Here is a 14,695-nt window from a genome sequence, read left to right on the forward strand (position 1 = left end):
TTAATTTATGCAGTTTTTAAAAAGCAGATATGTATCATGCAGAAAAGTATTCATATACTATTCTCACTTTGCAAATGTGAACAGCAGGATGGAAATGTTAATTGAGTTGCTTAAAATAAATTATGTGATTCATCAGTAAAAATTAAAAAAAAATCCCAGTGAGTGAATTTTTTCCTCTTAGTTAGTAAGTGAAGCTAGTAGTAAGTATAGGGAAGATATTTAAGACCACAATAAGCAGACCATTTATAATCTTTGCTACACTTTACACAGTTTACTCCTCCCATCTGTATTATTTCTTTCACTTTCATTGAAAAGTTGTAGCATATTTTTATGAGACCATTGTTTAAGGCTCAAGATTTAATTTCTAGTCACTGTTCTGGCTGTGTGATTTGACTGTCTAGGCCTCAGGTTCTCACATGTACATATAAGGGAATTATAGTAGAGTTAACCCAGTCTTTCCTAGAAAATCTGATTTTGTTGCCTAGTATCTTCACTCAATAGAAGTAGCTTCTGGAAAATACATCTTTCAAAACAGCATTTCAATGTATCAAACCAATAATTAAATCAGATGAAGAAAAAGTAAGAAATAAAACTATTGGAAGGACACGCAAGATGACTATTGTTTTCAGACATTATATTTTTATCCCGTAATTATCACACAGAACCAGTTAAAAGTCTTATTCCAATGAAATGAAGTTGAAGTAACTTAGCTTTTGATTTTAATTTTTTAGAGAGTATAATACATAGGTGTCATTTACAATAGCACCAGAAATATAAAAATATTTGGAATCTTACATAATAAAAAAATGTGTGTAAATGTCTGGTTCAATGTGATGACTACTAAGAAGCTGTGCAGACGACATAATTACATAGAAAGGAAACATTATCCTGACAGATTCATATTGTAAATATATTGAGACATTTCAAACTTATAATAGTACATCATTTCCCATCAAATTTCAAATGTTTTTCTCAGAGGATAATTTGATGAAAAAAGTTATTATTATATCTTTCTTAAATTTAAAGAAGCAAGCCTTGGCAATTTTGCAGCTGCTCCCAGATGGCACACAATTAGTAAATGGGGCTTCTACAATTTAAACCCAACAATATAAGTTCACTCAGATTGAACATTACTTTGCCCAGAACCCAAAGTGACAATGGCATAGAATTGGTTTATATTTATTTTATATATATATATATATATATATATATATATATATATATATATATATATATATAGGCTAAGGTAACCCAGAGGTGCTTTACCGCTGACCACATTCCCAGCTCTTTTTGATTTTTTATTTTAAGACAGGGTCTCAATAAGTTGCTGAGGGCCTCACTAGGTTGCTGAGGGTGGCCTTGAACTTGAAACCCTCCTGTCTCAGCCTCCTGAGTCACTGAGACTAAAGGCATGTGCCACTGTACCTGGCTTGCTACAATATATTTAGGGAATAAGAAGGAAGGAATTGCTTTATCAATTAGATAAATAAGTAGGTTTATCTCACTTACCACAATTACAAACTCCAGATGGAATAAGAATTAAGTGGGAAAATAAATAGCAATAAAATTTGCAAAAATAGAATAAATGTCATCTTTTGTTTAGGTAAGACTCCCTAATTCTGGATGGAATACATTAATACAGCAAATACAAATGCTGTCTGTTATTTGCCAGATGTCATCATACTAGTGTGCTATGATATGATGGCAAGCAACAGACAACCAGTCTTTGCTCTAGGCATTACCCACACACACACATACACACACATGCACACACACACACACGGGGAAATAGAGAATATTTTGTAGTGACTTATTTTGTGTAGACAATATCTACTGGAAAGAAATACTAGGAAAACAAATGAATGTTCGATTTTATCTTATCCAGGTATCTTTTGAAAAGCATAAAATGCTTTATCTTTTTCTTTTCTTTGAAAAATGTTTTGTATGTGAAGGCAGAGTTTAAGCTAGTTACTAAAGAAAAAAAAGTTTCCAATTGCCTGGAGTCAATTTAATGCTCAAATAGATGGAATGACATCCATGGTAGGCAATTTGTTTCACATTCCTTCTCACTAGAGAATGATGAGTTTTAGTCCTTTGGATTTACAGGGTAAAACAGGAGAGAAAACCTGTCTCTCTGTAAAATATATATAGAGATATATTTTTAATCTTTCAATCTAGATACCCACACATACCTGCACACACAGAGAGGATATATTTTTTGAAAGCTTCATCTTGACTACTTGTTTTCTCATAATTTATATCATCAGAATTGAAATGGCAATTTGAAATTAGGGCAAATTCATAAAATGACCTATGTGCAAAACAAAATAAGAAAGTGAATTTTCCTTTAGGTTTCTCATGCCTGACCTTCCATTTCCACTTAAGCTTCCACCAGAGTCCAGACTTGTATTGTTTCATGGTTAGATTATTATAGTACCATAACAGCTCTGTCTCTATTGATAATGCTTTACAGAGTGCCAGGTTAATTTTTCTATATCACACACTTTCATTATATTGCTGCCCTCTCAAAATATATCTACCATCTACAGGATAAAATTCAAATTATTTTGAAAGACATTCATAATTTCCTCCTTTCCAGCCTCAACCTTTTTTCTTAATCTTGTTGCCTTCTCTTCTAATCTATAATCTTCATGTTTATCTCCTGTCCCACATTTTCTCATTTTCTATCCTTGTACAGTTCCATTTTTCATGCATGGTATACTATTTCTATAGCTGTCTTGATAAATTACCAAAATCTCAGAAGCTTAAAACAATACAGATTTATCTTACTGTTTTGGAGGAAATCAGTCAATGCTGGTCTGACTGGGTTAAACTCAAGGTTTAGGCAGGACTGCCTTCCGTCCAGAGTCTTTAGATGAGATCTATTTTCTTGCCTTTCCAACTTCTAGAGATTGCACTCATTCCTTGTGTCAAGTTCCCTTCCATCTTCATAGCTGGCAATGACTGATTGAGTTTTTTTTTTTCACATGGGATCCATCTGACCCTTATTTTTCTGCCTCCCCTTTCCACATTTAAAGACCCTTATGTGTTCATTTAGACAATTCTATAAAGTCTATTTTCAGATCAACTCAAAAGAAGACTTAATTTCTTCTGCACCTTAAACAATTTTTGCCTTGTAAATAACAAGGTCACATATACTAGGATTAGAATATGAACATCTTTGGGGGACCATTATTCCACCTACCAAAAATGGTCTGACCATTTTTCTCTTCCTTTGGTACTACGGATCTTTGGTTATTTTTCAATGATTCACTCAACTCTTTTATGAAGCCTTCTCAGAATGCAGTTAAGCACAATGATTTTTCTTTCCTTAGAAGTGTTAGAGCAGTAGTATCACACTTACCAACTGATAACAAAGATACCTTTTGGACAAAGACCTTTCAGGAGCAGAACCCAAAAGGTATCTTTGTTCTTACTTGGTCTTGTTCTTCCACAAAACAATAAGTCCACAGACAGAAGGACCACCAGAATTTTCTTCTTACTTTGGACCATTGGAAATGGTATGGGTGAACCTACCCATGATAATAGGTAACAGTGAATTCTAGTGTAGACTGTGTCACTTAATCAATATATTTTTTCCATTTTTTTTAAACCTCTGGGGAATCTCAGTTTTCTTATCTTTGTATGAATGTTATTAGACATTGGAAATGGTATGGGTGAACCTACCCATGATAATAGGTAACAGTGAATTCTAGTGTAGACTGTGTCACTTAATCAATATATTTTTTCCATTTTTTTTAAACCTCTGGGGAATCTCAGTTTTCTTATCTTTGTATGAATGTTATTAGACATTGTTCTCCAAGTTACCACATACTGATATTGATTGTGTTCTCTGAATAAACATTATAGACTTTGAATAACATTCTATGCTTCCAAACTTACTAGAATTAGCATTGCATAATATCAAAGGTGCTGAATGAGCATGTCAAATCCTAAATGTGCTTATCCTAGGGAAATAATAGATAATAAATAATATATCTAGGTAAAATCTTTCTACAAAGATGCTCATGGTCAAATCATTTCCCAAATCAAAAGCAATTTAAATATATAAAGATATTTAATTTCTAATAGATAAATATAATAATATTGTTCAGCTTTTATGATGTATATCCCTAAAGATTATCAATAATAAAATGGTATGGTTTAGAATAAAGTGTCCCCCCAAAAAAACTCCTATGTTCATACAGGAATATTCAGAGGTATTATGCTTATACTATAATATCTGTAACCTAATCAGCCCATCCTAGTTTTGATAGAAACATGTATTTTTTATTTACACAAATAGCATAACATGTAAAATATATATTTCTTATATAAGATCAAAGAGTGCAGTTTAATTTTATGTTCTAAAACGTAAATTTCATGTTCTGAAACATTTCTTTCTTGACAGAAAGAAAGTGAATTTCATTTATTGTGGTCAGGAACCCATTGCCTTTGGACACTGTTGGGAAACAGAAACTATTGTCTACTTTGTTAACACCAACAATGAACTTTACTTTTTTCTTGATAAGGAATAAAATCTGAAGCTGGGTTTGATCCCCAACACACACACGCACATAGAATATCTGAGGGATGATTTTGCAACAAGTAGAGTTTTCTGGGGAGATGCAGCTCCGCTTAGAGCTTTCCCATCCAGGTATGGGAAGATGAGGCTTCACAAGAGCCATAGAGCAGGGCCATCAAAGAGTTCAGAAACTTGGATTTCTACAGAGCTCCCCAGGGTGTTCTGGTGGTTAGTCAGGTTTAGAACAAACAACAGAGTAAGGCTGTGCCTTTCATCAGCTAGCAGCATGAATAAATATGGAATGGCCCCAAGAGGATTTCCATGGTCCTAGAAAATATTTATTAGCTGAATCAGTCTCTTGAACCTAGAACATCTGAAGCTTAGCATTAATTATTTTTATATTGTTGCTTCATGTGTAGATGATTTTATGACTAAACTATAAACTTGTCAAGGTGAAAAGTAAAATGTTTGTTTTTGTTTCTTTTAAGTCCTCTGGAGTCTCTTCTGTGCTTTGCATGGTTAGTTTTAACTGGTACTCAAAGAAGGAACACATGAATGAAAAAGATCAATTGTCACTTCTCCCTCACCTAGAAATCTGTACTTGAACTAGAAGATTCTATCAAAAGTCAATCCTTTCCATGAATACTGTTGTGTGCATGTATTCAGGTAGATGTCTTTCAGAGATCCATTGCTCTTTAATACTATTTCTTACTCTCCTGACTAGGATGTCTCGTATACTTAACAGACCAAGATTTTTCACATTTCTGTTTCTTGTGTTTGAACTTTTAACATTCTTTTTACCTATTTATCTGTTCCTTAATACTCTCAGGGAAAAATTCCTCCTGCAAATTTGCTATAACATGGCAAACTTTTGTGTGGACAAAAAAAAATGTATATGGAGGGGCTAGAGTTGTTTCTCTGGTGGAGCACTTGCCTGGCATGTGTAAGGCCTTGGGTTTGATCCTTAGCACCACAAACAAAAACAAACAAACAAATAAATAAATAAAATAAAAGTCCTTTGAAAACTATATATATATATATATATATATATATATATATATATATATATATGGACTAAAATTAGTCCACACACTTATGCAGAATTCAGAAAACTCTAGCATTCTCTTGATTAAAAAATAGTTGAGAAGGAGTGAAGAAGTCAACTCTGATTGACTATCCTGTGAAAATTCCTATCCAATGAATACATTTTTACCTCAGCTATGGCATATTTTTAAAGTTAAAAAAGACAGTAAAGAGATTCATATAAGCAATATAACGCATACATCACATAATTATGTCAGATTTCACAAGGCAAGAATACTCTAGTATATATAATTCCAATTTATTGTGAAAAATGGCTGCGTACATTTATGTATGAATTGATTGGTTGACAAGTCCAAAAAATGACCTTCGTTGTTTGTACAAATGTCTACAAAGGAAAGCTCATCAGGTCAAATTTATAATAAGGGAGATCTTGGGAAGGATGCACATTGCTCTAATTAGTAGCTCTACAAATACTTGGAAAAACACCCAAGAGATTTTTAGTGAAATAATAATTTCAAAATATCAGACTGATTGAATTAGTCCTGCTAAAGGTCCTACCATATTTCTCGGTCATTTCTGTCTCCCTCTCCCCGTCTCACCCCCTTTACTTTACCTTAATCAGAGAATATTAAACATTGGCAACTCTCCTTAAACTCCCAACAGTTCTAATAATTTTTCTCAGTTAGGGACCTTACCTTCTTTACTGAAGCACCCACCTCCAGGTCTACCCATTCACCTGTCTGTACCTGTATGTTCTGCCTGCCTTCCTCTCACTATGGATGAACTATCCATGTTTCAATATAATGTGAAACCCTCTACCTGTTCTGAAGCTCCGAGCCTTTCTTTTTTCCTCAAGTATATCACTCCACTATATCTAACATTTCTCTGCAACAACAGTTTTTCAACCTCTACTGAATCATAACCTTCAGCCTGAAAATTTTCAATACTTTTCTCATCTTAGCAAAACAAAAACCCTCCTTTGAGCTCAAGTTCTACTTCAGTTACCACTGCGTCCCTTCTTTCTCTAACAGTGAAGCAGTGAAACCAGTATCAGTGCCCTGTCTCTCAGTGCTGTCCTCCCATCCTCATGTGGACAAGTGCATTGAGCTGTCATTTTTTATCACTCTCCAAAAACACCACTTGTCAACACAACTATTGTCCTCTGTTGTCTCTGTATAGATTTGATTTTCATTACTTATCTTATTTGATCAGCAGCTGATAGAACTCTTTCCTAGGGTTCTACTCATTTCTTTGGGCCTCCAGCACACCTCTGCTGGCTTTCATCCCACTTCATTTCTGATCCTTCTCTACCTCTGAAGATATATTTTAGCCTCCTGTCCTTGAAAGGTGAATTTTCCCCAAGCCAGTTCTTCCATTACTTCTCTTTTTAAAGTGCATTAATTCCTTTGATGAATTCAGTTTCACACCTTAAAATAACACCAACATGCTGACAACTCCCAAATTTATATACCATTCATTCTACACCCATTTCTTGAATATATCAGTTATTTTCAAATTAGTAGCTCAGTAATTCATTAAAAATGGAAATTAGCTAATGCTCTTTCTCTACTTAAATTCACTCATGGCCTCTCCCATCACTCAAAATAAAAACCTGAGATTTCTCAGTGGTTTATAAAGCTTCTCTGAGCTGGTTCTCCCACAGCCTCTCTGCCTTGCTTCCTTCTGTTCTCCCTGTCACTCACTCCATCCATCTGGCCTGAACTGTTTCCTGTTCTTTAAACTTGGTGACTGTACTACAGACTTAGTGCATTCAGACTTGTTTTTACCTCCACATCTCTCTCTCATTCTCTAACTCTTTAAGGTCTTCAGTCAAATCACTAGAGCATATGACCCTCACCACTTTAAAATTTTAATTGTTTGTGCACACTAATTTGCTGAGAATTTAAAATTCATTAAAGGAGTGATCTAATATCCTCTAGGCTTGGCTAGTATATATAGTTTTAATTTTTAAAAAAAAAGTACTTGTGAGTTGACAGGAATACCCAACTGTGAAATAATTTATACTGGAATTTGTAAGAATTACTTCAATTATATGATCAATTATGTAGCTCTTTTAGACTATCAGGATCTTTGTGACAAAGATATTTGTTTACCTGTTGCATTTTCAGTATTGTTACACTTCCCTGCTTGGTCTATCTAATCAGCCCCTGTCTGGCAGTCTGTTCATTACAGTTGTGCTGGCATCCCCTCTTGACCTCCATGTCCAGAACAACTGTGTGGCATTCCACATGAATAACAAAACCAGCTGGCGTCAACACATTGACCTTCTCATGACACACATGTAGGCGGTTTGTATACATAATCATGGCCACAGCCTGCTCATGTATGTACCAAGTGTGGGTTTGGTTACAATTGGATTCCTTCAGTTAGTAGTTCACAGTTGACCTTAACAACACCAATTTGAGCTTCTCTTTTCTTTTGTCAATAAATGCTATCAAAGTAGTCTCAATTTGTAAAGTGATAAATTTTTATGGGAAAAAAATCTTGCTTCAGTCCAATGCCACTCTCTTTAATGAGTTGCTCTAAAACTGGGATGTATATACTTTCTTTGTACACATAATTTTAATAGGTAAATGTGTTATGGCAAGATTGCAATAAATCACCAAGTCAATCTTAAAGCAGGAGACAAAACATTTATTCACAAAGTCGAGGTCTGGATCTACCAGCTGGAGGTCTGGATTCACCAGCTGGCTGGCCAAGAGACAAACCACAAGTCTACACCCTTTGACTCCCTCCTGGAGGGTATACCTTTTATAGTTCAAAATCAATTTAATCATAAGTGGCTGTTGCTATGATTTGAAGTCATAAACAAATGTCATGAGAAGTAGGTCAAAACATCCCTAGTTGAGTACAAGTTAAAGAATGGTTACTAACATCTGGACAATCAATCTCTGACGGGGTACATTGTCCAAGAAAAATGGGAACCAAAAAGAGAACAATTTTTACATTGTAGAAGAATTGTCATTTTGTGTTGTCAAACATGCTAGCTAAGAAACTGTTGATGGGCACAGAGACAGGGCTTTCCCATGGGAGAAGCATTTTTTACATGACATAGAGCCTTAGGGTAAAATGGAATCTGTTTGGTCATTACCCATATAGCCTGACCCATAACATGTGATGACACATCCTGGAGCATCAATATTTCTGTTGCTTTCTGGAAAATGCGTTAAGGCAAACAATTGTTATAAGAATTGAATGAGATACAAAACCCATGCACAGTTTTAAAAATATAATCCTTCAAAAAGTTAGTTTTAAGAGTCTAGCTTCAGGCTAAGCAGGCACTTTGGAGCAGAAGTTTGTTCTATTCTGGGTACCAATTATGGCTATTTTTGTGTAAAAGTGTGAGACTGGCAAATCTCAATGTCAGTGATTTTTCTGACTTATTTAGCAAGCTAAATAAATACACTTTTAAATACTACACTTACTCCGCCAGAGAATAAGTATTCTTAAATAAAAATTGCTCTTTGTCTATTTTGTAACAAATACCATTGTATTCTGATTATTTACATTATCCTGTTTAAATAATTTAAAAAATATTTTATAGATATATATTATATAAGCATATAATGTTTATATATGTATAGATATAGATATAGATAAATTTTCTTATAGCTATAATATTTGGCTTATCTCAGTATTTTTTTAAAAAATCAAAGCAAATTTTTTATCTATATCCTTCTTTTATTGAACTTCTTTTACATTTGAACTCTCTGTAAGGTATTATATATTTGGTTACTTAATAATCTTGTCATACATATGTATGTATATTGTGTGTGTGTATGTGTGCATGTGTGTGTGTGTGTGTGTGTGTGTGTGTGTGCATGCGTGTGTGTTAAAAACAGTAAATGCTCAGTGATATTATGAAAATGGAGGTGGGGGCTGGGACTGTAACTCAGTGGTAGAGTGCTTGCCTAGCATCCACAGAGCTATGAGTTCTATCCCTAGCACTGCAAAGTAAATAAATATCTCCCGAGAGACAGATGATATTGAACTCCCTTCTCCTGAAGATTGTAAAAGTATTAAGTGCCTTTCCAACAGAGAGGTCTTTGAGCAGGCCAGAAGGCAAGTCCGCCTGTACCCCTTCAGCATTATTTGGTTCTCTTTGGAGCCTTTTTCATCTCTCCTCACTGAGGAAGTGAACCAAAGGATGCGGACCAAGTGGACAGAGATGTCAACTATCTATGCTGGGCCACTGAGCAAAGACTGTAACCTAAGTGCTCTGAAGAGGCTGTTTAGGAGCTTCGGCCCAGTTCATACAATGACTGCTGTTCTGGAAATGCATCAGCCTCATCTCTCTATACAGTATGAAGTCTTGGAAGCTGCCCAGCTGGCCATCGAGTGCTTGAAAGGCGTTCTGGTGGGAGGCGTATACATAAAGGTACAGAGACCTGTGACAGAACTCACTCTCGATTGTGACACACTCGTTAAGGAGCTGGAACAAGATTCTGAGAACTGAGCCACTATTTATCTGTCTGGAATTAGTAAAGATTTCTTAGGACATACTCAGGAACTACCGAACCTCTCTGGTGGCCTGGAAGCTGTGATCATGCCTCCAGATGCTAAAGGCGGAAGACAGGAAAAATACTGTTTCCTGAAATTCAAAACTTTTGGCCTTGCCCAGAGGGCCCTCCATGTCCTCACAGGCAAGGACTGGAAGCTGAAAGGCAGGCAGGCCCTAACCCCCAGGCACCTGCATGCGTGGCTTAGGAGCTCACCACCTGAATCAAGAAGGCCCGCAGGTCTGACAGCTAGACCTCCTCCCTCGGAGCGGGAGACCTTGCAGAACTTGAAGGCGGAAAACGCAAAGAGTGCAGCCTGGCGTTGGAGCCGCAAGATTGGAAGGCTCTACCGAAGCCTGAGCCCGGGTACCCTTTGCGTCATCTTCCTGCCAGGAACCACTAGCCCTCATGGATCTCTCTCTGGCCTGGGACTCATGGGAATAAAAGATGAAGAAGAGGAAAGCACCGGCCCAAGCATGGGTTTGTGAGTCTCATCCTTCCTGGGCGATGGTGGAGAAGACGGGTCAGGCTGCAGCTTCTCCAAGAGACTGCTGGGCCTCTTGGTTCAGTGGATGGCTTTGTGTGGGAAGTTGGTGTGCCGGCTAACGGGTCTAATCCATTGACATGTCATACACAAGTTTTTAATAAATGCCTAAAATTCAAGCCTTCCTCATCTTAAGACAGGGTGGGTGGGGGAGCGGGAAACTAAAACAAAAAAAGATGCCACACTGTGCCCCATGAGTCTGTACAATTACTATGTGCCAATTGAAAAAAAAAAAATATATATAAAACAAAATAAATCCAATTATAATTAAACCAAAATAAGTGTAAACGTGTTTGATATCTTCGGACATTTAAAATTTTATTCATGGTATGTGACATTTTAAAAGTGTGATGTGATCTGCTTGTAGCAAATGAGCCCAGTGGTTATGTGCTTGAGTCTCGGAAACTGGTAAGGCTTGCAACGTGGCTGACCAACTAGCTGAAGGGCAGATTGCAGAATTCAAAGAAGCTTTCCCACTATTTGACAGGAATGGGGATGGAACTATACTATACTAACAAAGGAATTGGGAAGTGTAATGAGATGGTCTCTTGGGTGGAATCCCACAGAAGTCGAGTTACAAGACACCATTAAGGGAGTAGCTGCTGGTGGTAATGTCAAAATTGACTTCCCTGAATTTCTGACAAAGATGGCAAGAAAAAGGAAACACAGATGTAGGGCATGATGTAACATGTGGGGCATGTTGCATCAGAAAGGAGGAAACTGAACTTGCTGCCCGCTTCCAGGTCCTGGGGCCACCTGTGGCTAAGAAAACGCCTGGCGATCAGCCAGAAGGCATTGCCTGGGTTGTGAGGAAAAATCAGATGACCTCTAGGATAGGCTCAGAACCCTTCCACCCTCTGGACAGCTCAGGGTCTCCCATTATGGCCTGTGAGATGTGTGTACAAGTGAACTCTCCCCACCCTACTGACCTTTATCCTGATTGGCTCCTGTGCCTTGTTTTAGCTGTGTGTGTTTTCTCAATAAACTGAGATCCTGCTTTGACTGGTCTCCCTGGCTTGTCTGATTGTCCTCCCGTGGGGGAGGGCTGGGTGCGGGGCGGTCAGTCGGCCCTTCCCTTCTTGGTTCCTCATGGTCGGGGTGTGCTCTCCCAATCTCTCCCGCAGGTCAGGAGGGAAGCGGGTGGGGTGGGGTGGGGCTAAAAACCCTGACATCTGGTGCCCAACGTGGGGCATTAAGAAGTCGTTTCACCAAAAGTGAGAGTATCGCCAAGCCAAGCCAAGAGAGTTTCAAGGTAGGGGTCTCCCCAAAAAGATGGGGCAATCTCACACTAAGTATGAGGACCAGTATTGGGAAGCCATTGTTGAGGAGCGACTTTGGTCACAACCAGTCAGTCCTCTCACTGCCCGGGAGGAGAACGGCTTAAAGCCTCACTCTGACAATGGCCTCCTAGACCCTTTTGATGCCTGGCCTAGTCCTCTGGGTCCCACACCAAGTGCTCCTGTCCTGGAACACTCAGTAGACAAGTTGGGAAAAGGAGCAGCCTATGCTATATTGTCACCCCTCCCCCCAAGGGAATTCTCCACCCTCTTCTGCGAATCTGGAAAAGTTGGTTAAGCTGCCTTCTTGCAACACCAGTGATGACTCACCCCCATTGTGTATGGCACTGTCTTGTTAAGAACAGTGATGAGATGACTCATCCCCATTGTATGTAGATTTCTTGATAAATGCTAACCCTGGGGGCAATAGACCGGCCTTAGGCCTTAGGGTATTCCTGGGAGGCCCAAGATTTATTTATAGAAGCTCAATTCACAATAGCTAAACTATGGAACCAACCTAGGTTGGATAAAGAAAATGTGGTATGTAATATTTGATGGAATATCACTCAGTTTTAAAGAAAAAGGGAATTATGGTATTTCCAGGTAAATGGACAGAGTTGGAGAATATCATGCTAAGCGAAATAAGCCAGTCCCATAAAACCAAAGGCCGAATGCGTTCTCTGATATGTGGATGCTAATTCACAATCAGGGCCAAGGTGCTAGGGAAGAATAAAGTTACTTTAGATTAGGTAGAAGAGACTGAAGGGAGGGGAGGGATATGGAGATAGGAAAAATAGTAGAATGAAACAGACATTATTACCTTACTTACACATATGACTGCATGACCAATGTGATCTGACAACGTGTACAAGAAGAAAAATGAGAAATTATACCCTATTTATTTATGATATAACAAAATGCATAAATGCATTCTACTGTCATGTATAACTAATTAAAACAGATTTTAACGATTTTTTTAAAAAAGAAAATTCTACTCATTCATGAAAGAAATCCATAGTCACTGCCCTTTTTTTTGACAAAATTTATTGAAAAAATACATGTGGTCAGTTACGCTTAAGTTGCATAACATGATGTTTTGCTATATGTAAATGCTGTGAAATAATAGCTCAAATCATCTAACATATCTATCACTTCAGAATAGTTAACATTTTATTTTCTTTGTTAGATTTTTGTGGCGGGAATACCTAAGGTCTACCAATCAAGGAAAGTCCAGGACCAGATCGATTCTCAGCCAAGTTCTTTAAGACCTTCAAAGGAGAATTAACACCAATACTGCTCTAAACGTTTCATGAAATATGAAAAGGAGAGAACCCTGTGAAGCTGATATCACTCTGATACCAAAACCATACAAACACACATCTAGGAAAGAAAACTTCTTACCAATATCCACGGTGAACATCGATACAAAAATTCTCAGTACAATTCCGGCAAATAGCATATAGAAACATATTAAAAAGATAGTGTGCCTCAATCAAGTGGGGTTCACATACAGAAATCAATAAACATAATTCATCACATCAATATACTTAAAAACAAGAATAATATGATCATCTCAATAGAGGCAGAAACAGCATTTGACAAATACAGCACCCCTTCATGTTCAAACCCTAGAAAAACTAGGAATAGAAGGAACAGACCTCAACCTCATAAATGCTATATATGCAAACCCCAAGGACAGCATCATCCTAAACAGAGAAAAATTGAAAGCATTCCCTCTAAAAACTGGAACAAGGATATCCTCTTTCAAAAGAGTAGACTTTTCTAAGGCACTTTAACATGTCTCCAAACACCAGAGGAAAAATCACTTAGAACAATGTGCCTACCTCAACTAATTTTTTCAGAGCTTCCTGCCACCCGCTTTCTGCCTAGCTGGCCTCCATATCTAGCAAGGTCCCTGGCTCTGAGCGGTATCCACATTCATGATTCCTCCTATGCCCCTTTCTCACATGACACTGCCCAGATCCTGCCTATGTCTGTCCTGAAGGTCCAGTTAGAGGCTCAGAACCAGCCCAAGGACTCCATTGCAATAAAGCAGTGCTGGCAGATAAGTATTTGCAAAACACAGCCACTTTCAGGTGTGTCATCTGCTCAGTGGCTAACTCCATCAAGGGGCTTCCTTCATCTCTGGAACTAGCTGTACTGTAAGCATGAGCCAAAAAGAGATCTATGCTATTTTCTTGTAAAGCCTTACTCAAATGCTCTTCTTTGTTTTGGTTTCATAGCTTTTCATCCTTAATTTTTAATGTTCTAAAGGTAGATGATAAATATTTAAACCGGATGCATATAAGGTTAACAACAACAACAAAAAAGGAATCCTTACATCACTTCCTCACTTTCACAGAAGCAATAATGGTACCAGTTCCAGATATATTTATTGCATCTATAAGTACATCTCTGCATACATACATCCCCTCATTTTCAATAAATAGCACTGTGTACACCCTTCTGTCCTTGGTTCTTGTCACCTGATATCTTAGAGATTGTCTTACCTCAGTGGACATAAAGTTTTTCTCATTCTTCTTAGCAGTTATACAATATTCTGTTATAAAATGTATCATAACTTTTTTTCTATGTTTTACTCACTTTATGATGCATTTTAAAATTTTTATTTATTCTGATTTGTTATATATGACAGCAGAATGCAATTCAATTCATATTACACAAATAGAGCACAATTTTTTATGTCTCTAGTTGTATGCCAAATAGTCACACCATTTGTGTTTTCATACATGTACTTATAGTAAGGATGTCTGTCTCATTCCAC

At 37.3% G+C, this 14,695-nt stretch overlaps 1 pseudogene; it reads left to right on the plus strand.

The window, feature by feature from the left end:
- Window positions 1-10,577, plus strand: part of LOC143381587 (RNA exonuclease 5-like) — a 109,336-nt pseudogene extending 98,759 nt beyond the window's left edge.
- Window positions 10,578-14,695: the final 4,118 nt, after the last annotated feature.

Source organism: Callospermophilus lateralis, chromosome 15 (genome assembly GCF_048772815.1).
Source record: "Callospermophilus lateralis isolate mCalLat2 chromosome 15, mCalLat2.hap1, whole genome shotgun sequence".
NCBI classification, from domain to species: Eukaryota; Metazoa; Chordata; class Mammalia; order Rodentia; family Sciuridae; genus Callospermophilus; species Callospermophilus lateralis.